Below are 26,680 nucleotides of genomic sequence, written 5' to 3'. Positions count from 1 at the left end.
TGCTCCAGGCTCACCATAGGCAGGCTATAATCCCAAATCTTGTGCCCTCCTTGGCCAAATACTTCTCTGTGTCATGTCCAAGTGATTCTACAGACCTGTTCAGAAGTACTGGTGTATCCTGCCCATCCTACGTACTGTGGATTCTATTTTTCTCACAGAGAAGAGGTCCCTAAGGAACAGCAACACGTGGCTGCGCAGACCTTTAGCTGGTAGGACATTCTGCAAGACAAAAACACATTTCCCAGTCACCATTAGTCAATGTCTTCTTTATGGCTCCAGAAATGTATCTCCAGGTAACAAAATATGCCTATTGGTTAAACCACAATAGCTAGTCTGGATTGAGATGGACTAGACTAGGCTAGAGCAGAGACAAGCATTATGAGGTATTCATAACACTAGGGTTGGTTAGGATATCAGCATCTCTTCCATCCCGTTCACCTCTATCCCTCCAATTATGGAAATAATGGGGGCAGGAAGTAGCTAAACACACTTGTAGCTGGCAAAGAAAAAACTAAAATTGCAGAAATGGAGTGCATGCTTGTGGGAAAGGCAGGGGGCAAGAGAGGGAATAAGACAGGCCATCACATAGAAAGAGGCTTGGGGCTTCAGAAACTGTCTCTAGCTAGACAGGAATTGACATCTAGGTTCCAAGAAGTTTGAGGAGAAGATAAATCTGGTGATTAGGGACAGCTGGGTTAAAGACCAATGGCAGAAGAGCCATCCTGATCAGGAGCTCTCTCCTAGAGAATGAATTGTCCTTAGGAGGTGAGTTATACCAAAAGATCGCCTTGAACCCCCTGGATACTGCAATTCCAATAATGACCAGCCAATATTTAATAAACTTCTGTTATGTGTCCATGCTTGATTGGGGTACTAAGATACTAGATCATGAGGTCACGATCCAGTATAGTAACCCTCTCCCAGTCACTGTGCTCAGTCCTAGGGATTCAGCAGTGAATAAAGCATTATGGCCTCTAGAGACAGCTATGTGTTTACCAAAATCCTTTCCTTCCTCTTCCCATGTACATAACTAGACTATATTTCCCAACCTTCTTTACAGTTAGATGTGGTTTTGTGACAGAGTTCCAGCCAATAGAAAGTGAACAGAAGTGTTGCGTGCCATTTAACAGACCTGTCCCATAAAAACCACTTTAGGTGTATGATCTTCTCTCTCCTCTCCCATTAATGGGCTGGATATGGGTTCTCAAGAGGATGTTAGAAGCCACATGTTAAAGATGCTAGCACCTCCATCAGCCTGCATCCTGACTGACTTCACAGGACAGAATACACAACATTAACAGCCACCCTGCCATCACTACCTGGACTTTAAAGGAGTGAGAAATAATTTCTACTTTGTTATGCCATTGAGATTAAGATTTGGGGATTTATCTCTTACTGGAGTTTGAATTAAATCAATACCAAAATCAGAGGTCCACGGAGCTTGCAGCCTAGTGGGAATACTGTAGAGGAGTGTCCAAGGTTCTATAGAAACATAGAGGAGGGAATGACCAACTTGGTCTAGGGCAATAGCAGAAGACTTCATAGACTGTAACATTTGAGATGAGTCTTGAAGGGGATTTCCCACAGGAGACAGTGAGTCAAGTTGAGGGCAGCATATGCTAAGGCCTCTGCAATGAGAGAACTCAACTTGAGTGTGGCTGAAAAGTAGAGGCAATGGGATTAGGGGAGGTCCATGGGGATTCAAGCACTGATGAGAAATGAAAAAACTGCCAAGCTACTCTGTGTCTATGTGACCCCAAGCATCAGTATATTTGGAAATATATGGAAGTTTGTGTGGGTTAGCATGAGACAGTCTCCTTCATGATGTCAACCCAAGCCAGTTCCCAGACAAGACAGGGGCCAAAAAATGAAGGCTGTGACCTCAATTCTTGCTGTTGGTAAGTCGGGATTCCCTGACTCCTATCCTGTACCCTATCCCTCAACATTCTCACCCCTATCCACTGGAAAAGGAGCCCAATGAGTGGCCTTGTCATCACCACCAACTCCCCTCCCGTTCACAGAAATTGCTCTTCTGGGCAATAATCCACAGGCTGTGCTCTGCAGCTGGAGCCTGTGAACACCTTCCAGGAGGCAAGATCCCAGGGGCCAGGAGTCCAAGGGAAAGAGCAACCACCTGCATGTTTTGTTGTATCTGATTATTTTCAAAAAAATATTACAATGCTTCATATGTTCTTGGACAGCTCTCCAATATCCTGCAATTAGCCTTAAATGGATACACTCCACACAGAAAGATGGAATGAGGGTGACGCTGATCTGAGGGTGTAGAAAAACAAGTAAAACTATAGACTGAACTGGAAGGGAACTTTGAGATCATCCAGTTTGAATGCTTTGTGCAACAGATGAGAAAACATGTTCAAGGAGGGGTCATGGTTTGCCCCCATGTCACAGAGTGAGTCCATAGCACAGACAGGACCTCTAGGTCTCAACTCCCAGCTCAGTGTTCTTTCAACTATACTCATCAGACATCTAGACCAGTTGGAAGAAGCATGCTGAAAGTTACTGATGAAGGAAATGGTGGGTGCTTCCAAGGCAGGGAAGCTTAACATCTGGCCAAAATGTTACAGACAAGGGTCAGTCACATGCTTTCCTTGTATGGTCTTTCCACTGGGTTGTGTGTATCTGGAAACGAAATACAGAAGAAAAATTAATTTGAGCCTGTGTCTGGTCCACTTTGCAGAGAAAGGAGACAGTCACCTTTGTGATCTGGTTTGAGGAGTGCTGAAGAGGCTCTCCTGCCTCAGATGATCTTCCCCATCAGCCTGCTATTCCAGGTAAGTATTACCTTTCTTTGAGGTTGCCTTTAAAAGAGCCTTGGGAAAAAAAACACTAAAGACTGTTTCCAGCCACTGAAATCTTAGTATGAACTAGGCATGTATTTGATTTACAGAGGTTTTATCAATTCACATTGAGGAAAGCAGTGAATAATGTAAGCCAGGGGCCTGACCAAAGATCATGGGGTGTTTGGATTTCTTTAGAACTCTCCTGTCCATCTAGAGAAAGTACTCCTGCTTTGAAGATTAACTGCAGTAAGAAAATGTCCCAGAGACTTGGAAGGGACCTAGAAATCCTGCCTCATACTGCAAGCTCCAGGGAGCTCTGTTGTGTGCATGCTTTAATCCTAATCACAGCCATCCAGAGGTGTCACTGGTCATGTCCTTGAACTTGTCACACAAAGAGTCCTCTCTTCACCTCTTTCTGCACCTGGATTCACAGCAGTCGCTCCTGTTCCTGGTCCCTGGGGTTAGTATAGTGGGGTACAGCTTACAAAACTCTCTCCCTGTACCTTGTAAGACCGGTAGAAGAGATAGTCTTATGCTTCTCATTTTACAAGTGGGAAACCTGTGGCCCAGGCAGATTAAGTGACTTGTCCAAAGTCACAAAAGCAATAGAGGTAATTGTCAAGTCAAACTGGAACCCAAGTGTTCTGTCTCCAAACCCTGTCTTCCTTCTCTACATTGGTATTTCCCAAAGTTTTCTCCACAGAGCATAAGTTCATTGAGAATCATGTTGGCAGAAAGAGGAATTCCATGATCTAATACGTATTTTCTTCTTTTTCTACCTCCCTTGTGGTGATACACTAGGCACATAAACATATTAGAGGCTCTGAGATGTAATCTGTATAACTCAGAGTTTTCAAAAAGTATTATGAATAAGAAGAGTTCACATTAATTGAGTACTGTTCCAGGCCTTGTGCTAAGTATTTTACATGCAGTAGCTTATTCTATCCACCAAACATTCTTATGACCTCTGTACTGTGCTTATTTTCATTTTACCAATGACAAAACCAAGGCCCAAGTGACTTGCCCAAGTTCACGCAGTAGGAACATGACCAGGAAGGTTCTTAAACCCAGCCATTTGATTCTATGCAACATTGGGCCACAAAAATTTTCTGCCCACAAGCCCTCTTTATATCCCACAGAACCAGTCTCTTGCACAATCAATTTTGGGAAGGTAGTTCCCCTATTCACCAACTTCTTAACCATAACCTTGCCTTGTTCTCACTGCTTCATCTTTCAACACCCAGAATCACCCAGAAAATGGGTTACTTTCAACCACTGAGCAAAGAACTTACACACTGGAAAATAAGACAGATAGATATTTGACTACAGGAGGAGAGAGAAAGGTGTAGAGAATATCAGCACTGTGCCAGGAAGGGAACCAGAAAGATGAGACATCACCAACCAAACAGGCCTGTTTCACACGTTTGCTCTACATGCTCAGAGGCAGAATCAGAAGAGAATTCTCAGTTGAATCAATCAAACTTTTCTTCTCTCTACCCAGCAGGGCAACTGGAGTGATATAGATCCACTGCAGGCCTGCTGCCGATTGCAATGCCAGGTAAATGGATCACGTTGGGTCAGTTCAACTGAAAGCAGCATTGGAAACCACTGGATAGTGGTTCTGTCACTGGGTGTGCATGAACACACATGTGTACACACATGGATGTACCATACCAAAAGAGGCACTGACTAATGAGGTCAATTCAGTCAAACAACCAGTCAATTTAATGGAAAGAAAAAATGTAAGTCAAATTGACTGGTCAGTCAATTCAATCTAGTCACTCAGTCCATAGGAAAGCTCCAGTAGATACAGCTCAGTTGTCTCTGGGGATATAGACAGCAATAATGGGGCCCATGACCCAGGAAGAGAGGTAAATTGCAACACAAAGAATTTAGGTTAAATGTCAGGGAAAGTTTTTTGACAATAAAGGGATGTCTAAATAGCTCCTTTGAAAGGAATTCACAAGCAAAAAAAAAAAAAAGGAAAATTTTCAGTAGAGAAACAAAGCAGGAGAAAATATTTGCAACACGTAGGACAGATTAAGAGTTGATATCCCTCATATTTTTAAAGGCTTTTACAATCTGATATGAAAAAGACAACCCATGCAATAGAAAACAGCAAAGATGATGAACAGGTGAATCATTGCAGAAAATCTCTACTTGCTAACTTAGAATCACAGCAGAGTTTCTCAGAATGCAAACGGCAAAGCCATATACAACAATACAAAATACTCAAACTTACTAGCAGTCAGGGAAATGCACATTAATATAACAAGGAAATACTTTTTACCCTTCAGATTGTAAAAATAAAAAACATATAAGATTGCTAGTATTCAATATTGGTGAGCGCCTCCTTACATTGCTGGTGAGAATGTGAATTATTTCAACTTTTTTCTGTTCTGGCAGTAGTTATAAAAATCTTAAATGCACGTACACTTTGATCCAGCATTCTTACTGTGGGGAATATATTCTGCAGGATTAAAAGCATAAGTATATATGGAATGTAAAGCAGCATTTTATATATATATATATATATATATATATAATAGCACAAAAAAATGGAAACAACATAATAGCTATCAATAAGGGGATGGTGGACTAAATTAAGGTACATCCATTTAACAGAATATTCTTCAGATTTTTAAAATCAGTTAGATCTATACTACTGACTTGGAGGAATTTCTATGACATATTGGTAAGTAAAAATAGGTTATAGAATAATGTATATAACACACTACTATATATAAAATAGACAAACAACAAGGACCTACTGTATAGCACAGGGAACTATACTCAATATTTTGTTATACATATATATAACTGAATCACTGCTATACACCTGACACTACTAGCACAACATTGTAAATCAACTATACTTCAATTTAAAAATTTAATTTAAAAAATTAAATTAGGGCTTCCCTGGTGGCGCAGTGGTTGAGAGTCCGCCTGCCGATGCAGGGGACGCGGGTTCGTGCCTCGGTCCGGGAAGATCCCACATGCCGCGGAGCGGCTGGGTCCGTGAGCCATGGCCGCTGAGCCTGCGCGTCCGGAGCCTGTGCTCCGCAACGGGAGAGGCCGCAACAGTGAGAGGCCTGCGTACCGCAAAAAAAAAAAAAAAAAAAAAAAAATTAAATTTAATTTAATTTAATTAAAAAAAGAATAATGTATATAGTGTTCTTTCATTTTTGCAAACCAAAAAAGGGGGAAAGCCTATGCATTTACATGTGCCTGTACATATAGAAAAGTGTGGAAATACATACATCAAACTGATAACATGTATTTCATTAGGAAGATAGAACTGGAGAAGGAAGAGGGGAAACAACTATTTTTTCCTCATACAATGCTTTACTTTTTGTTACAATGGAATATATTACATTTATGAAGTAGAAAATATTAGCATTTTTATTAATATAATGAAGGAAACATCACCTTTTTTAGTTAGCAAAAATTAACGTGAAAATACTTAAGGCATTTTTGACTTTTAAAATACTTTATCCCACTACTCCAAGGTCTAGTAGGAAACAACAGATGACACTTTCCCATTCCTAGAACCATTCTGTGAAAATCCAAGAGAAAGAATCCTTTCTCCCCACTGATTAGAAGTTCTGTCACAGTGGAAGCTGGGCTCTTGGGAAACTATGCTGTGGAATGAGGGCCAGAGGCCAGTGCTGATGCCCGGCGTGTATGTTCATCACACAGGATGTGTGACTACAACTGAAATATAAAAACCTTGTTTCTTATGTGTCTCATAGGCCAATTCTAAAGGCATTTCCCCCAAAAAAGTCCAAAATATTTGGGCTCTAGTGGCTGCTTTGGTGTAAGCACGTTTCCCCAAGGTTGTTATTTGGAAGGACAGCACAATCACTTCAAAGTGATTCTCATCTGTTAGTGTAAAATGTTATGGTCTGTTGATATAAAAAACACAACAAAAGGGCAGTCTCATTTTATGGCCCCACCAATTCTGCTAAGTGCAATAACTACCTAACCATGGATATTTGCACCATTTAATTCAACCTTTATGGGAATTGCTCCATTTGTTTCGTGTGACTTATTGCAGAGCTATCCTGTCGTCAATGCACTCTCAGGGTCCTGAGCCCTGCAGAGTGAAAGCCGACCTCATTTTGAAAGCCCAAAGGGTTTGGTGGTTACTACTTCTACTACCACCAGTACTGAGAGAGGCTACCATTTTTTTAGAGAGAGAATTATTCTTTAATTACAAAGCATGAATCTCTTACTAGATGATTCTTCAAAAGCTAAAAGAATATTCTTTAATTTTTTATTTGGGGGGAATAATATAAAATTGGAGAGGTTACCATTCTGAGTGCCTGTTCACCATGTGCCAGACATTGTGTCAGGTGACAAAGAAACTGAGTCACCAGGGGGTTAAGTAACTTGCCTAAGGCCATGCAGCTAGTATAATTTGGAGCTAGAGAATGAAACCAGTCTGATTCAAAAGGCTTTGCTCTCATCCTCTTTGTTATATGCCTTAAAGGGCCACAATGATCCCCCAGCTTCAGCTTTTAGTCCTATTCAGTCATTCATTCATAGAATAATTCTACCAAATTTACTGAGCATCTACTATGTGTAAGCCATTGTGCTGGGGATACAGAGAAAAGCGAGATACCATTCTACTCATGACAAACTTATGTTCTGGCACATGATATAAGTAAGCGACCGTAAGTAAGTAATGTAATATGACAATGTAATATACACCAGGAGCCAGGAGTGCTTGAGGAGCATGTATGAGGAGGCCCCTGTCCTGCCTGGGGAAGACAACTGTTTTAGGTCCGGAGAAGGCTTGATTGGAAAGAGACCATCTCAACATGTATAAAGGTCAAGTCATGGATCCTGACTTTTCTTTAGTATTTTTGTTAGGATCTAAAAAGTATAAGATAGAAGAAAGCACCTAAAAAGGAAAAGGTGGAAAGAGCCATGTGAAAAGAATACAATCTTCCCATTAAAAAAACTGAGAAACATTGAAGTACCTGAAATTAGTAATGATGTGGTTATTCATTAGGTACTTTCACTAACGCAATTAGAAATAAAAGCAAAGCACTTGATGTACTGCAAGCAGAGCAAAGCTATCAGAGCATGAAAGTTGCCTGAACTGCTTGAAATACGCAAACAGGTAACTGTGGGTCAGCTTTCTGACGTCTGATGTGTGTGAGAAAGATTCTCTATCAGGGTAAGTACTATCTGGGGTAGATTATTTGAAGTTTATTGTGAGAAAGAGAACTAAGTGTACAGCAGAATTTATTTTTTTAAATTACTTTATATTATCTTTTCTCAAAAAGACAATATTTAGAGATAATAATTGTTGCTGTCATTTTAATAAGAGGTTTTCTTTCATAAGGTAAAAAGGTAGTGGGTTATGTTAATCTAGCTGCTCTTAGTTTCACATTAGAAGATGACCACGGAGTGGGCACACAAGACCCAAATGTTCACCTAAGCCAAAAATCCTTGTCATTACCATGGATCTAAGCAGACAGAGGGGTCAATTTTGCTCAGGAGGTTAATGAGTGCTGTGGAGGAGAGCAAGGGCGTGAGTATGGGCTCATTAGATTGAGCCAGGTATAGAAGAAGAAAAAGGAACCAGCTACACCCTGCCAGCAATAAGTCAGTGAATACCAACTATGTGAAGAATGGTTTGCCATCAGCTTCTAGACTAAGTCATGCCGAGAACAAGGGGTGACTTGGAATCCATAGCTCATATGGAAAACTTTCTGCTCATCTATTGCTTCAGGAGACCTTCTCTCTAGGATCTCAGTAACTTGGTTGGACTTGCAGTTCAATTCCTTCTGCCATTTGAGAGAGAGTGGAGGGGGAGAATGTTGGAAATAGCCAACGTATACCAGTTATCTATTGCTGTGTAACAGATCACCCCAAAACTTGATGACTTAAAACAACAATCACTTGTTTGGCTCATAATTTTGTGGGTCGCCTGAGTGGTTCACTGGGCTAGGATTAGAGGGAGGCAAGTGAAATGCCTAGGGCACAACATTTAAGGAGGCACCCACTCCATAGGGTTGTGCAGTTGTCAACTCTGTACTTGCATGATCCTAAGAGTGAGTGACTCCTTAAAATTTGTGCTCTAGGCACTTCACTTGCCTCACCCTAGTGCCTGCCCTTGATGATTCTTCTGATCTGAGCGAGCTGGGGTGATCTCTGCTGGGTTCTTTCATGCTGTGGTATAGTGGTCAAGTTGTGAGTCGGCTAACAGCTAGGTGATCTAAAATAGCTTCACTCACATGCCTGGCATTTGGTAGCCTATTGACAGGGGCAATAGGGGTGACTGGGCCCCATATTTCTCTTCATTTGGCAGGCTAGCACAAGCTTTTTCACCTGCTGTCCTTTTACAGATTCCTGTAAGAAGTGAAGGAGAGCAAGTCCCAATGTGTGAGCGATTTTCAAGTCTCTGCTTGCATTACATCTGCTACTTGTTCCAATGGCCAAAACAAGTCACACAACCAACCCCAGAGTGCGTGTGGAAGGAGATTATACAAGGGCATGGAACAGGGAGATATGAACAAATTGAGACCATTACTATACCACAATGTCCAACAGTAAATTACAGAAATGAAAAAGAATGGCTGTGGTGAATGCATCAACTGAATAAATAACCAATTTGTAATCAGGAGAGCACCAGGGAAGGATTCTCTCCAGACTGCATCTCCAGACTGCCAGTCAGGAAGGAACTTCCTCATTGAAGAAGTGAGATTGCATTGATGCAGCCTATGCATTCCTCAGAGTTTCAAACATAGGCTTTCCAAGAACCTGTCCCATGTGTGACTTGTTCCCTAAATGTCTATGTGGTGAGAACCCAGAGCAGGACGTCTCCAACACTCCCACAGGGCACACACCACAAGAGAAATTGGGGATTCTATCCACAGAAATTCCTCCTCTGGGAGAGGTTGAGAATCCTTGTTTTAGAGGAAAAGCAACCTTAATTCCTACCCCTAAATACATAAACACCATTTTGCCATTGGATGTAAGCACTACTTCTGTTTGAAACTCAACTGCTCTCCAAATCTGCCTCTAGTTACATAAAAAAAAGTTACCATTTTCCTAATTGGTTATGGATAGAATTTGGCAAATAAACCAATAAAAATATCTGGACATTTACTACTCCTTTTAACCTAATCTCCTATTTAGCTAACCCACTCCAGTTCTATCTGGAATTGGGAGCCTGACATAGCCAACCACATTGCCCCAAATTTGTCTTGTAGCAACTCTATGGCCATTTTGACAATGAGAAAAGATCGTTTGCTCTTGTCTTGGGAACTCTGAAGAGTTCTGAAGAGCATGTTCCTTGCCTGCTAGGAGCTTCCAAACACCAACAACACTGATGTGTGTAAACAGGAGGACAAGGGAACAATGGTTGGATGATTGTGGAATCAGTCACTTTACATGGTATACAAGCCTATCCCAAAACAAGCCAGTTGGAGCAACTGTCAAAGACAGTTCTTCTCCAAAGTGTCAGCAGTCTCAGTCACTCATTCTTTCCCTGGAAATCATTCCAGACAAAAAGGATCTGAGATGCTCATTTTCACTTGGTGGAACCAGAGAGCACATTATTCACTGGTGAGATGAGCTGACTGTATTTTAACAATTTACAGTTATTCCCCAGGCAGATCATCAAAATGCAGCTGTTTGGGGGTAATTATGGGAAATGTATTCAAATACACGTGAGATGGGTCATCTTCAGATGAAAGACCAGGGAACTGAGTTGGGGCTTATTTGTGAATATGCACAGGAGCGTTGTTTGAAGAAAACTCCCAAACTGTTGGCTTAACGAGGAATCTCAAGCAGTAATGGGAGCACTGGGGAAAAGAATGTCTCAGACCTTACATCACACACAGCTTGCCCAGGAGGTAGATCAATTCCATCAAGAGCCAGCTCATTCTCTAAAACATTAGGTATTTTCCTGCTGTTATTTAGGAGCAACTTTTCCCTTTCACCATATCTTGACTGTAAATGAGAAAGATAAATAAGCTCTTTTGAAACTGAAGGCAATTCATTCTAGCATCCAACATTTCCAAAAGCGTTTCCATGACCTTCCCTATGATCCCTAACAACATTGCTCACCCTAGGACAAAACATTCATTTAAGGAGCAAGGTTCTACATCTGCTTTTTGTATGCTCACACTGATTTAATGGGCTTTGATGGAGTTACCTCTAAATTTTTGAAATGCAATTGGTTTTGGTCTCAATTGGGTGTGGAGGAAGGTGACACCACTAAGACGTTAGATTTTATCAGGATAATGATCCTCTAGCCTGCTCTTTGGGAAGAAGAAAAGTCATTGGATTGTAGCACGATTACACAAGGGCAGTTAATGTTGGGTTTGAACACTAAGCAGAGGAGTTTGGGCCGAGCTTACCCTCCCACAGACACTCTCTACTCCATTTATACTGATTATCTCATTGTCATCCTAACGTCTAGGTTTCTCATTACTATATTTCCTATGCTGTTTCTCTACCTGGAAATACTTTCCTCTGTTTCCTTTGCCTATCAAAATCTTAATAGGTTTTTGAAGCCTAGATCAAATCCAATATCTTCTGAAAAGTCTTCCTTGTCTGCCCCCAGACTAAGGACATCTCTCCCTTTTCATAATCAATAACACCTACACTAGCACTTGGTTGTGTACCTCTTGTATTGTTCTGTGCCCATTTCATAAGTATTAGCCCTTTCTCACTAAATGGATTCTAAGATCCTCAAAGGCAGGAACCACATATGTTATGTTGCTCATGAAATACTATCTTTCAATACACACACAGTGTCTATAAGATCATCTCGTACGAAGCAAACAATAAATGTTTGTTAATTATCTATGTGTCAGTGGGAAGTCAATAAAGTGTCTTGAGTATGTCTTTTAATGAAAGCAAAGTCCTCAGAATTGTTCTGAGGCAAACTTAAAGAAACAAAACATATCAGATTGTTTCCATGGCTGATAAATAATATTCCAAAACAATTAGCTAAATTAATTCACCCTACATGGAGAATTTGTGGAGAGGTGGCTACTCTGAGGGAGAGTGACGACTTCTGTTTTTACCTGTACGTGTAGTATTTTGGTTGAATAATTAGTTAAGTGACTGGGGTTTATGAACTATTATTTTCTACTTTTCAATCAGTGGTTAAAATGTCAGATATAACCTCAGTGGTGAGACAGCCATAGAGCCAAGCTAGCCCAGTGAGAATGAGCAGTGTCACCACAGCAAGGACGGCAGCATGGGGAGATCAAAAGAACCCTGAACCGGGGAATCAGGAAAGCCAAGTTTGAGTTTAGTCTCAAATCGAGCTGGGTGATTGATGGATTGGGCCCTTTACCTCTTTGAGTCTGAGTTTCCTCATCTATAAAAAGATGACAAATATCCCAAAAAGACTGTAAGAAGATAAGAGTCACCACATCTTAAAACTGGCTGAGACAAGGTCTGAGCAGACAAACAAACAAACAGCAGGACATTTTCTTTGCCAATTCTGGGCTGCACCACAGTTACAGCACACTAGGTGTAGCTGATAAGCATCGAGAACTGTCCGCTGCTGTAGAGTTCATCCATCTGACAAGGCCAGGCGTACTGTGCCTTACGAACCCAAGCTGTGTTGAAAGTCAAGCCAGTGTTTATCACTATCTCAGTTCACCCGCATGTCATCCAAGTCTCTCATGGAAGAGGATGTTCTTTTCAAGCAAGAAATTTTACTGAATGCCATAAATATAAGCTGTCACCCCACTTCAAAGTTTTCAGGTTTGGTGTTGCTTACAACACTTCTCTTTTAGGGAGAAATTCAAATGCTCTCCAATTGCATAGGCTGTGTTTTCTCACTGTGTTGGGGGAACAGAGAGATGAAGGTTAATTACTTTGGTCAGACAAAGAGTATTGAGGCCAAATGAAGACACTACCGACAACCTACAGAAAATGTTAATGGAATGAACGGGTTAAGTCAGCATTTTAAAAATTCATACTGTTATTCATTTAACAAATGTTTTCATGAGTAGATACTCTGTCAGGAGTTGTGCTACGTGCTGCTTCAGGAGAGGACAAAGTAAGGTTCTCCTTCTCCATCCAGAATCCTGTCTCCCATTCTGATGGCCTCTCCTGGATGCCATGGTTAAGATGCTGGAGAGATTAGGGCTGTAGTTTGACCTCCTTGGAACTTTAAGTCAAAACCTCACAACTCATACCAGGGTAACCCATCCTAGAGGGGAAACCCTCACACTGCAGTCTTCATCAGACTTCTCAGTCATCAGAGACAAGGTGCACAAATAGTAAAAAGAGACACATTAAAAAGGACGTGAGAAAAGCAAGCAAAAGTGATACTAAGAACGTAAATAGGGGGAACAAAAAATAGCCATGAAAATCACATTAGTCAGCCTCAAAAATGTCAGATGAGTCAAATTTTCCATGAACTTTCATAGACTATATGATACTTCTTTCCGCAGCCAAAGCTGGTGTCCTTGGACCTCCAAGGCTCTAATTCATTGTGGGAAGGCCCAGGGGTAACCATTAGGGAGCTGGAAACCCCTTAATTGAGTCAATGTTAGTCTCTAAGAACAGGAGAAGGAATCTTCTGCAGAGACTCAGTAATCATTTGTTTAATGGTCCCATTGTAGGCACTGGGGGATCTAAAATGAGATCATGGGTGCCCCACAGCTGGAAAGAATATTAAAAACTGGTTATCCAGAGGTGAGTGACACTTGGAAATCCAGGTAGAAAACCAATATCCAGGATATATGTTGGCAGATAGCTGGGCCCCAACCACTGTGTTAGGGGTTTATGACAGGATTCCTGTCCCAAGAGCACATAGACAGAGTAGAACTAGAGGTACTAGATAGTTAAACAAGACAAAATGAGTAATCAGGAAATAAGGCTGCAGGGCAGTTACAGCTGGAACACAAAGTCGAGTCTCGCCTAAAACAAGGTTAACCTAATGCCCTTTCCCAGAGTATCAGACTAGGAGGCTGTTAATCCTTCCTGACCAAGGCTGGGATTGGTCCTTGAGAACAGATGGAGCCGAAGCCTACAGGAGGAAAGCAAGTAGCCTCAGCTCTGGGAAGAGGAGAATATAGAGTCTCCGAAGCAGAGAGCATTTGATACTCAGAGTCCTGCCATCTGAGAGGAAGCTAATAAAAATAATCCAACCAAGGTTTTATTGGCTAACTGTGTCATCCTTTTCCAGAGCACATTTATATTTTAATCCAAGATAAGAAGTAAGTAGAGTGCCTATGTAAATATATTTCTGGATGGAGTTGGTGGTAGGGAGTGCAGAGTGCAGGAAGAAACCTAGTGGACCTAAATGTCACGTGGTCTAGGTGTCCCAGAGGTACAAACTGCCTATTTTATATAAAGGAGGCATCTGAAGTTTTTGCCTGGATTGCATCTTGAGACTATATGCTGGGAAGATGGACCTTTTTAGAGTTGAATTCACTTGCCCATCCCTACATCCGAGAGAAAAAGAAGGCATGGAGCAGAGGGTAAGGTCCACCCACAGAATTGAAAGCAACCACCTGAAGTCCATCTGGACTTGGGTTTTCCATTTGAGGAGTCAGAAACAGTTGACCAGAAACTATTACATAAGAAGTTGTAAATTTTACAACTTGGCTCCACGTTTGCTATTTGTGCTTGTTCTCTTGTAGTGATTAGCCTTCAAACCTGTCGAGCAAACTTTTTCTATAAATTATCAGATAGTAAATATCTCAAGCCTTAAAGGCCATCTGTAGTCTCTTGTCACAACTACTCACCTCTGCCATTATAGTGCAAAAGTTGTCACAGCCAATACGTAAACCAGTGGGCGTGGCCGTGTTCCAATAAAACTTTATTTACAGAATGCCCAGATTTGGACAGGGGACTATAGTTTGCCAGCCACAGCTCTAGACCCTCAAATGGCGGAGGGTGAGGGGCCAGAAGAATCAGCAGAGGTGAGGGGCCAGTGCGATTGCCATCAACTCTGCAACCAGGTTTAGGGGGAAGAAGTCCAAGCTGGGCAGCTATGGAAGAAAGGGAAATAAGCAGAGACTTCAGGTCCTGCTGCTACAAGGGAAGAAAGGATTTCAGAAAGTAGGTCTGGCTCTTAGAAGAGACACTGAGTTTGAGCAGTGGAAATCCTTGCGTGGTGCTCTCTGGTGGTGCCTCTGAAATCACAGCACACAACTACTTCCTCTATTTGTCCACATGGCCAATTCTGGAATGGACAAAGTGTAGGTGAAAGAAAAGTGAAGGAGGAAAGTAAACTCAAGGGAGCTTGGGAATAAAGAAGCCTGACTTTTTCTTATTCAAACAGCTTAGGCAAGAAAAGACTGAGAGTGCCTAGGACCCTGGCATAGGGCCGTGAGGGCTATGGGGAGATTTGAAAATGCAGGTCATAGTTATAGCAGTTAAAGGAGTAACTAGCAGTCATTAAAAGAACTCTTCTTGAGGTCTGAATTGGACCGTTGAATTTTTCTTGAACTGCTTTGAGTGTACACACGTTACACTTTGTCCTCCAGGGCTCTCCGGGACTAATAAGTGTGCAAACCAACTCCGAACTACATGTATAATGCAAAATAGATTTATTCGGGTGAAGTAACTTGTATATATGCTTCGAGGTAGTCTATTGGGACATTTTTCTCAACTGTGCCCTGCAAATAACAACTGGATCCTAGACACATATAGCCAAATTTTGTAGAATCCAACAATAGTCCCCATGGGAATAAAAACTATTTCTCGCTGTGTCTTGTGACATCTTAGCAGACACTCAAAGGTGAAAGGCACTTAAAAGACAAAAGATTTGTTATCCCAACCCCAAACTTAGTCTGCTCCAGGTCAAAACGATCTGATCTTGCTTCTTCTGAACTCTCTCCAGAAAGAGAAAGGCACACCCAGGAGGACCGTTCCAACTTAGTCACAACCATGGGGTAAGCCAACTAAGTAACTTAGGAGGAGGGGGAAGGGAGGTTTACAAAAACACACCCTCGAGCATGTGTGTTCACTCTGGAGCCAAAATGAATCCGAAGAAGAATGAACTCTTCATTTTCCAGTTAGCTCTCATTAGGTTTTCTCTCTTTTGCTGTGTGAGCAGAAGACAGTCTCCCTGGTGAATAAGAAAGGCTTTAAACAGAATCTAGACAGAGCTCATGAATCAGACATGATGGAAAATCGGTGACTCCAATTCATTAACCCAGGACCGTGACCCCTCAATGGCAGAGAACTAGAAATTCTACTCTGTTGGTTTATGGGGCCATCTGAATAAGCTGGGACGATTTAGAAACACTGAGCCTTTTCAAATACACTCAGCTCAATCATGTGTCTGTAGATTTGGCCTAAGTCTAAAGAGACTCCATCTATTGCAAATTTGTTTGCACAATTAGAGACATGCTTGTATATGTTATGAACCATATTTCAAATATGGCTCTCCTTATACCAAGACCATATCTACAAAAATAGTCAACTGTTTTGATTGAATTGACCAGGAACAATTTAGAGGTGTTCTACCTGCTAGCTGAGATTCAACTAATAGTACTGTTTCCACATTTAAATGACCTAAATAAAAAAAGTATTCAATGATAATAGCAACAATTTACCATAGGGTCCTGCATCTTAGACCAAAACACAAGTCCGTCCTTTCTTCTCCTTCTTCCTCTTTTTCTCCCTGCCAAGAAACTAACAAACTTGAGTGGCTAGGCAGTTTTCAAGCATTAGTGCTGATAATTAACAACTTTGATATCAATTACAAACCAGTGTTTTTAATCAAAAAGTGGTCTAGTTTATTAGTGGAAATTATGTTAATAGTTGTGTCGGATTGGCTTAGAGTCAGAATTGGGCATGGTCCATAACACGTAGGTAGAAAAAACAGGCAAATGTCAATGTCTTGGTTGATACATGTCTTGACTCCTCATATCATGTCTGGTGTCCTGGTTTCCCCGAGGAGGAGCTTCAACCCTTTATTGACCTGTATCTATCTTCTGGATTGACTGGTCAGGAATAATTTGCTCATCATTATCTATTTGATAACCATTCTCAGGGCTGTTCTGGTGACTGAGTCTATGGCAGTCTCCACTTGGCTTTGACCCTTTTACTGACTTTGGGGTCTCAGCCTAAGTTTTCGATCGCGGCTTAGTAACTCTGACCCCTGACTGGGCGGGACCCTGGACTGATTTCTCCTGGAAACTTCATTGGGTGTCCTATTTTCTAACCTTGTTCCTGCTATCTTCATTTGGGGAAAAGATTGATCTTCTGATGTTTAGCATGAGAAAAATGTTTGATTCTATGGTCTTGACAAGAAAAATTCCTTCTGCTATGGTCTGGAGTTCTCAGCTATAAATTGGGGATAGTAATGCCTATTTTGCTTGGCTGTGATGAAGATTAATGAGACCATTGCATAGACTGAGGCTGAATGCATGTTTCAATTCAAACAATGTTTACTGACAGCCTGCCATGTGCCAGACACTGAGAGTTACAAAGATGTAGAGAAGGACTCTTGGGTTAATGGGTGAAGCATCCACGTATACAATGTGATAAGCAGAGTGCTGTGAGAGCCCAGAGAAGAAAGGACAGCTAACTGCCTGGGAAAGTTTGAGGTGGGCTATGAGGAATATAATTTTGGCAGGTAGAGAGGAAGGAAGTCGGGTGGGGTTAACTGGGGAGTATATTCCAAACACAAGAAACAATTCAAAGCAAGACAGGGCTGGATTCAAAGCTTTAATGGCACTAAGCACTTGAAAGACATATAGTGCCTCCTTCCATATGCCATTCAAAATAAACATTCTTTATAAGGAAGTATAACTAAGTTCTGAATTTTCCTAAGAAGAAATAATAAACACTTCTATAGTTCTTACTGTGTCCCAGGCACTGTTGTAAGCATTTTACATTTGTTAATGCATTTAATCTTCATAATAATCCTATGAGACAAATATCATTATTATCCTTCATTTTACAGGTGAAAAAACTGGGGCTCATAGAGGTTAAGCAACTTGCCCAAGGTGACACTGCTGGTAAGTAACAGAGTCAGGATTTTGACCCCAGTTTATGTTCTTAATTGCTATGCTATACAGACTCTTCAAGATGATATGTCTCTCTCTGTCTCTGTCTCTGTCTCTCTTCCTTCCTCCCTCCTTCCTTCCTTATTTTCTTTCTTCTGAGAAATGAAATATCAGCAAATTGGCCCTTGTATCCCCTTTGCTTTTCCTAAACATTACTTTAGACTTTATGTAAGTGTATGAGTGCTTCTCAAACTGGGATATGTGCCATTATATACAGAGGGTACATGAAGTTAGAGGATAAGCAAGGCTCATCTTCTTGGAGCACCAATTTTATTCAGACACATATGGTTATATGGAGCTAAAATTTACTGAGCACTTAATACGAGTCAGGCATTTAGTCCTCAAAATAACCACATGAGGTGGATGATATTATTATCCTCACTTTAGTGATGAGGAAACTGAGGCTTATAGAGACTAAGTAACTTGTCCAAGGTAATAGTTAATAATCAGTGGAGACAGCCCAACTTGAAGGTTAACTTAAAGCCTGGTCTCACCGATGCCAAGTACTCATAACCACTATGCTCCACTTGTTTAAAACACAGAGATTTAGGGGTTGAGAGTGCACCTGCCGATGCAGAGGACACGGGTTCGTGCCCCGGTCCGGGAAGATCCCACGTGCCGTGGAGCAGCTGGGCCCGTGAGCCATGGCCGCTGAGCCTGCGCGTCCGGAGCCTGTGCTCCGCAACGGGAGTGGCCACGACAGTGAGAGGCCCGCGTACTGCAAAAAACAAACAAACACAGAGATTTAGTAGAAAATAAAATTCAAATGCATAACACTTTGAAGAAATATCAAACTTGTAGCCAGCTACTTTAGGCTACAAACCCAGATCCCACTGATAGGGTAAAAATTCACTGTCTTTAGCCACTATGGCTACTGCTGTAGGGGAAAATGAGAAGCCCTCCTAAAAGTGAACATACCCAGAATTGGAAGAGACTGGTGGATTCAACGGGCCCCATTCATATTGACTAACGGAGATTGTCTTGTGAACATCTAATTCTGCTTCCCTGTACCATTGGGGGTCTCAACATAAACAGATGACACACTCAAAAACAGGAGAATTCGAGAAATGTTGAATAAGGCGCTATTTTTCCCCCAGCTTCACTGAGATATAATTGACACATAAAAGGGGCTATTTATATAAAAGTGGACGGGTTATAGGGGTCACATCATGGATAGTGCAGTAACTCAGAGCTAGTAGCAGCGAAGCTATTACCAGCCCTAAACCTGAAGGCACAAGGTAAAGGATGGCTGCTGGAAGGCAGAGGAGAAGGTGGTGTGGAGAAGGCTGCCTTGAGAGGAGCAGTGACCTTGGTTGAGGGACACAACCATCCCTAGGAAACCTCACAGTGAGAGAGCCAAGGGAATCAATACTCTGATCTCCCTCTCCTCCTTCCCTCTGACCTCCTGTGGGAGTTTCCTATTAGCCAAACTCAGCCAGATGCCAGAGGGCAAGAGAAATCCTTGATGTAATCATACAGTTCAGATTTCAGAGGGCAGAGAGCAAGGAAGAAAAGGGCGAAGAGGGGATTTAGAAAGGGCAAATAGAAGACATCCCACACAGTTCCCCTGTGACAGCGCTGTGGCAATGGCGACCTACAAGAATGTCCTGGGCTTCCCTGGTGGCGCAGTGGTTGAGAGTCCGCCTGCCGATGCAGGGGACATGGGTTCGTGCCCTGGTCCGGGAGGATGCAACATGCCGCAGAGCGGCTGGGCCCGTGAGCCATGGCTGCTGAGCCTGCGCGTCCGGAGCCTGTGCTCCGCAATGGGAGAGGCCACGACAGTGAGAGGCCCGCGTACCGCAAAAAAAGAGAATGTCCTGTTACCTCTTTCTGCTGATACCATGCAGTCTCAGTAGAAGTTACCTCCAAGAGATCATTGTAGAGCTTAGATACTAAAATTCACAGTGTATTAATTAAGAAATTGCTAGCTATTCTAATACATAAACTCCAAATTCTCAATGCCATAACACAGTAAAAGTAGTTCCCAGTCCAGTGTGAGTGTTCCTAATTGTGGAGGGCTCGCGTGGACATTGAAGACCCAGATCCTTCCATCTCATCCTTCTGCCCTCCCCAGGGCCCTGCGAGTTCGCTCCATTCAGCTGGTAGATAGGGAGATGGACTAAAGTCACTGCTTTTTAACTACTTTGGCTTAAAAATGACACAAAGCAATTCCTCCAAAATTCAATTAAATGTGAGATGTCCTCCTCTAGCTGTGAGATGGGGCTGGGAAATGCAGTCCCCAGTCACATGGTCCCTCTAGATGTGACAGAGGCTGGAAATGCAGTTCTTGGCTGGATAGCCACTATCCAACAGCAACTCTACAGCATGGAATGGGAGCAGGAAGCTTTGGGAATCATTTAGACATCTTTGCCACAGATAGCTCCACAGACTGATATAAACTTAAGTTCTTCATATAGACTCACAGATATCCTATCAACCATTTGATCAAGCAGTTATTTCAGGCTGTTCTGTGGTAGATGCTATGTGGGAGGAAAAGGGAGTATCAGGCATGGTAACTACCCTTAAACGACTTAAAGTATTTGCAGAAGCATCCAGGTAAAACAGCTAAAATTGAATAAATTATTCAACTGTTTGCCCATTCCATGTGCTTGATACTGTGGAAGCATAAAACATATGAATGATTGATTCAAGTTATTCCTGTTTTTCATCTAGATATTTGCAGTCTCTCCACACAGACTCAAATAATTGTATCACTCTGATTAAAACTGATCCATCAGTTTTGTTAAACTACCAGTAAACTGTTTGGTTTTTCAGAAAATACAGTCACACATTTTGTCTGTAGCTGGAGCAATAGACTTGCGTCCCCTAGTCACTATAGACTAGCCCCCTCATCCCGCCTCAGTATCCTCAGGCCATTCATTTAATCCCAAGGAATAGTTATTAAGGTGCCTAATTTTATTATCTCATGGAAAGAAAAGCATTCCAATTAGTTACATGTAATTTTACCCCAAGGTTCCAACCTCTTATTCAGTTTCTATTGATTGAGGCTTTTTTCTTATTTCCTTCCACACATCCTTTAAGGGTACCTTCTTTATTTTATTCTTTGAGATTGAATTCTGTTAAAAAGGGCAGTGACACACAGGTCAGGTTTGCTTTGTAAAAGCCAAAAGCCGCCTGGCAAAACAATTAGCAAGGGGACTGTGAGAAAGGCTGGAATCCGCAGATATAGACAAACATCTGCATTCCTGACATGCCAATCTCATGTTTTGCTGGGGGAAAAAAGTTACACTTCTAATGATGTGAATATGTGAAAATATTCTTTCTCCTTTAGATCAAGAAAAAGCTGTAATAGGTTTTAAAATAAATAAAGCAGCAGCTACTGCCTGGCCTGCCAATGAAGACATGGAGAAGTCTACATAAAGAGCCTGGATAATTGAAATCCACAGTTATTTTAAAACCTTAAAAAATTAGCCTGCCAAATTTTCAACCTCCTCCTCTACCCAGCCAAGAGCTGCTCACCAGAAGCAAGATCAGCTCCTTTAAATTGCACCTCTTTTTCCTGGCCTTTCAGGCTATGGATTTATGCTAGAAGGAGAGCTTGGAGCTGACTACAAGTCCTAGATCGAGAGACTACCATTGCTACAGCCGTATAGTACTGATCAGATAGAATCAAAATAAAACATCTTAGAGAATTCACTGGACATGGCTTTGTGACTGGTCACACTTCCTCTAGTACAGCCTTAAGCTACTGTGTGGTAGGGAAGAAGGGATTCACGCCAGTCCAGCAGCCAATCTTGTGCTTATGTAGAACAGGTGGCCACTTAGGGAATGTTCTTTCAATGTTCCAGGAAGGCCCTTTTGCCCAAACTAACTAGTCTTCCCTATTTCTGTGCTGAAATTCTCTTAACAAAGCCAAGATCTTCCTTTCACAGGTAGAAGTAAAATGAAAATACCAACCCCATGAGAGAGCCGGGAACACCGACGTCCACCAGATCTCTGAATGGCGAGATTAAGAGAAAAAGAAGACCTGGGAGCTCAGAGACCATGCTTTTCAGACTTCCCCTTCAAACTCATCAATTTGCCTGAGGAAGGAAGTGTAAAAAGAAGATTCAATTCAGGTAGTGAGAAAGGCAACCTAGACAAGCAAGGCCCTAAGATCCTGAAGGGTTGCCAGAGCCAACTCCGATGCTTTCAAGTTTCAATTCTGGAAAATTCTCAACCATTAAAATCATGCCTCCTTGTTTGGGATTAACAGATACTACTGTATATAAAATAGATAAATAACAAGGACCTATTGTATAGCACAGGGAACTATACTCAACATCTCGTAATAACCTATAATGGAAAAAAATCTGGAAAAGTATATATATATATATATATATGAATCACTTTGCTGTACACCTGAAATTAACACAATTGTAAGTCGGCTACACTTCAATTAAAAAATAATAAAATAAAATAAAATTATGCCTCTTCATTATCCCTATTTTCTCTTCCTGGAACTCCTATTTGATAAATGTTGTAACTTCTCATTCTATCCTTCATATCTCTTTCATATTTTCTCTCTCTTTAGCTCTCTATCCTGCATTCTAGGTAATTTCCTCATTGAGAGATCTCATTGAATGAAATCTCTCATTCAATTCAGTAATTCCCCCTTCAGTGATATCTAGTCTATTGCTGTATGTATCTACTGAGGTTTGGTGTTCAATAATATATTTTACAAATTAACTTTATTGAGGTATAAAGTACATGCAATAAAATGCACCCATTTAAATGTGTGGTTTGATGACAGATGTATATATTCATGTTAACAGTCACTCCAATCAAGATATAGAACATTTCCATCACACCAGAAAGTTCCCTCATGTTCCTTTGCAGTCCACTTACCTCAAGTCTAAAGCAACCACTTGGGACTTCCCTGGTGGCACAGTGGTTAAGAATCCGTCTGCCAATTCAAGGGACACGGGTTCAATCCCTGGTCCGGGAAGATCCCACATGCCACGGAGCAACTAAGCCCATGAGCCACAACTACTGAGCCTACAAGCCACAACTACTGAGCTCACGTGCCCCAACTACTGAGCCCACATACCTTGAGCCCATGCTCCACAACAAGAGAGGCCACCGCAATGAGGAGCCCATGCACCACAACAAAGAGCAGCCCCTGCTCACCACAACTAGAGAAAGCCTGCGCACAGCAACGAAGACTCAACGCAGCCACAAAATTAATGAATTAATTTTTAAAAAGATAATTGGAGAATATTAAAAAAAATAAAGCAACTACTAACGTTATTTATATATCATAGATTACTTTTGGCTGATCTAAAATATGATATATATGGAAGCATACAATCTGTATTCTTTTGTGTCTGGTTTCTTTTGTTCAGTTTACTGCTTTTGAAATTCACACGTTACTGGCAGTATCAGAAATGTATTCCTTTTTATTACCAAGTAGTATTCCATTTATGGCTATGCCACAGTTCATCTATTCACTAGTTTATGGACACTTAGATTGCTTCCAACTTTTAGCTATTACAAATAAAGCTGCTATGAGCATTTGTATGCAGGTCTTTGTGTGGACATATGTTTTCATTTCTGTTGTGTGGATACCTCCAAATGGAATTGCTGAATCGTGACTAGGTGTACGCTTAACTTCATAAGAAACCGCCAAACTATTTTTAAAAGTGGCTGTGCTGCTTTAATATGCACCTGTAATGTAAGAGAGTTCTGGTTGCTCTAAAACCTCAACTACATGTGTTTTTGTCGACTGACAAAAATTTTTTTTTAATTTTAATTTTATCCATTCTAGTGGCTGGGATTTGGTATCTCACTGTTATTTTAATTAGCATTTCCCTAGTAACTAATTATTTTAGATACCTTTTCATGTACTTATTGGCCAATTAGCCATTCATATATATTCTTTGATGAAGTGTCTGTTCAAGTCATTTGCCCATTTTCTTGTTGTTGTTCCAGGCTTATGTTTATTAAAATCTAAACAAAGGATCCCTCTGCAAGGTATTCTCCCATGTGAGACAGCTGCCCCACTGCCCTCCTACATTCGCTCTAACTTCCAGTGACAAAAAAGGCGGAGGGTGATACATGTCACTGATTATAAAAATCTCTGCTCTGTAATTTAAACAAATTCCTTTCCAATGTGTTTAGTTATTTCTGAAGAACTCCATGGCTCGTCAGTCGGCTAGCAGGCCAATAGACAATCATTGCTAACTACAAAGTACTTCGAGTCTATAAATTCATCTCTCAAGTTTCGACATTTAAAGAAAAAGCACTGCGCAAAGAATAATAAACAAAGATGGGATGACTGAATCAGTCCACACCAGAGTTCTTCATGGCCCATCACCAGAGCTAAATTTCTTCAAAAATCAGACTCCAAATGTCCCACAATCTCTTTCAAATGTGTGTTTTTACAAATTAAGGAATCAACATTTCTTTATAGGAGCACGTAAACGGTTTTTACCTTTGAAGGAGGAGTCTGAGAAGCTGTATAACTGAGAATCTCTTCAGAATGACATATTTAAGCTGAGAGAAGGGACAGTGGTAATGTTCTCTCATGGTTCACAGGCTTTTGTTGATGTTGCTGGTGTTTTTAATCAAAGAAAAGATGGAGTATCTTTTCTAGGTCTTGCAGACCACTTTCTCTTTTTATCGTCTATATGATTGTTCAAGTAGAACAATTATTAGAAATCTTTAAGCTATTATTTCTGGGCTTTCCTTGAAAAAAAAAACGACACTGGAAACATGCAATACCTGATTATTCAATTAGATGAAGCAGCACAAGAAGAGATCCAAGGACGCCCCTGCTCACATCAGACAGACAACTTGGATCTGAAAGATTAGCACATTAAATGACCGCCAAATAATCAGATTCCAAACATCACAGGCAATTACATATCAAAGAGCCATTCATGGTGGTATGTTTTAAAAGATTGTGCCCACAGTGAGCAAATGACATAGCGATGGAACATCAAAACAAAGCTGATGAATAAAAAGGCACACTCTAAAAATTCAGGAGTAGAAAGAACAGTTCTTTTTGGTTTGTTTTGTGTCTAATGTAGGAGGAAAGGAAAACAGGTGTATTCAATTCATTTTCAGGTGAAGGGTTCTGTCAGCTGAAGCAGTTAACAGTGGCTTCTTTCTCCCAGGACCAAAGCAGTCTTTTCTTCCATTGGCTTCTGAGAACGTGGTTAGTGTTCCGATGTGTAGAAGTGATACATCAGGGCTACAACCAGTGCTGAGATGGCTGGGATCACCCAGCTGGTCCACCAGCTGGAATTAGAATCAATAGTAGTAATAAGAGTTTCCGAAGGCTTGGTTATCTTTGACCTGTCATCCGGATGCAGCTCCCCAATGATAAACGTTTTGGACAATTCTCGAGCATCTGTAGAGTGTCGGACATCCTCAAAGTTTTCAGTAGCATCACCTCCAGCTTGTTCCCTTAAGACTTCTACCCCACCAGGGTGCTCCTCCAAAAATTTGGTCAAATTGTACACCTTGTAATGCAGGATCAGCCAGGTGCTCTTGCTGTGGTTGTGCTTCTGGATGTCTTCCACTAGTACTTCACGGCTTTGTCGGACTCCCCGGCCATTTCGGAACACGGCGAGCCTCAGGCCCTAAAGGGAGCAGTGGAGCCGGGCGGGGTACAGTGGGCGTCTCCGTGGACTTGTCCCGGGACATTCCCTGCGGCCCAGCTCTGCGCCTGGGCAGGAAGGCAGGCCCATTTGCCCATTTTTTAAAAACTGAGTTGTTTATGGCTTCTTAGTGTAAAATTAGAAATGAAAAAGGAGAAGTTACGACACCACAGAAATACAAAGCATCCTAAGAGACTACTACAAGCAACTCTAGGCCAATAAATGGACAACATGGAAGAAATGGACAAATTCTTAGAAAGGTATAAGCTCCCAAGACTGAACAGGAAAGAAATAGAAAATATGAACAGACCAATCACAAGTAATGAAATTGAAACTGTGATTAAAAATCTTCCAACAAACAAAAGTCCAGGACCAGATGACTTCACAGGTGAATTCTATCAAACATTTAGAGAGGAGCTAACACCCATCCTTCTCAAACTCTTCCAAAAAATTGTGGAGGAAGGAACACTCCCAAACTCATTCTATGAGGCCACCATCACGCTGATACCAAAACCAGACAAAGATACTACAAAAAAAGAAAATTACAGACCAGTATCACTGATGAATATAGATGCAAAAATCCTCAACAAAACACTAGCAAACAGAATCCAACAACACGTTAAAAGGATCATACACAATGATCAAGTGGGATTTATCCCAGATATGCAAGGATTCTTCAATATACGTAAATCAATCAATGTGATACACCATATTAACAAATTGAAGAATAAAAACCATATGATCATCTCAATAGATGCAGAAAAAGTTTTTGACAAAATTCAACACCCATTTATGATAAAAAAAAAAAAACTCTCCAGAAAGTGGGCATAGAGGGAACCTACCTCAACATAATAAAGGCCATATACGACAAATCCACAGCAAACATCATTCTCAATGGTGAAAAACTGAAAGCATTTCCTCCAAGATCAAGAACAAGACAAGGATGTCCACTCTCACAACTATTATTCAACATAGTTTTGGAAGTCCTAGTCATGGCAATCAGAGAAGAAAAATAAATAAAAGGAATCCAAATTGGAAAAGAAGAAGTAAAACTGTCACTGTTTGCAGATGACATGATACTATACATGAGAACCCTAAAGATGCCACCAGAAAACTACTAGAGCTAATCAATGAATTTGGTAAAGTTGCAGGATACAAAATTAATGCACAGAAATCTCTTGCATTCCTATACACTAATGTTGAAAAATCTGAAAGAGAAATTAAGGAAACACTCCCATTTACCATGGCAACAAAAAGAATAAAA

At 41.2% G+C, this 26,680-nt stretch overlaps 1 pseudogene across 1 annotated transcript; it reads right to left on the bottom strand.

Moving 5' to 3' along the window:
- Nucleotides 1–24,850: 24,850 nt before the first annotated feature.
- LOC309839719 (cytochrome b5-like) lies at nucleotides 24,851–25,373 on the bottom strand (annotated as a pseudogene). The gene has a single exon. The product of its transcript is annotated as a cytochrome b5-like (transcript).
- Nucleotides 25,374–26,680: the final 1,307 nt, after the last annotated feature.

This window comes from Grampus griseus, assembly GCF_964374135.1.
Source record: "Grampus griseus genome assembly, chromosome: X".
Taxonomy (NCBI): Eukaryota; Metazoa; Chordata; class Mammalia; order Artiodactyla; family Delphinidae; genus Grampus; species Grampus griseus.
Note: the sequence above shows the minus strand (reverse complement) of the source record. Positions and strands in the feature narration are given on the sequence as shown.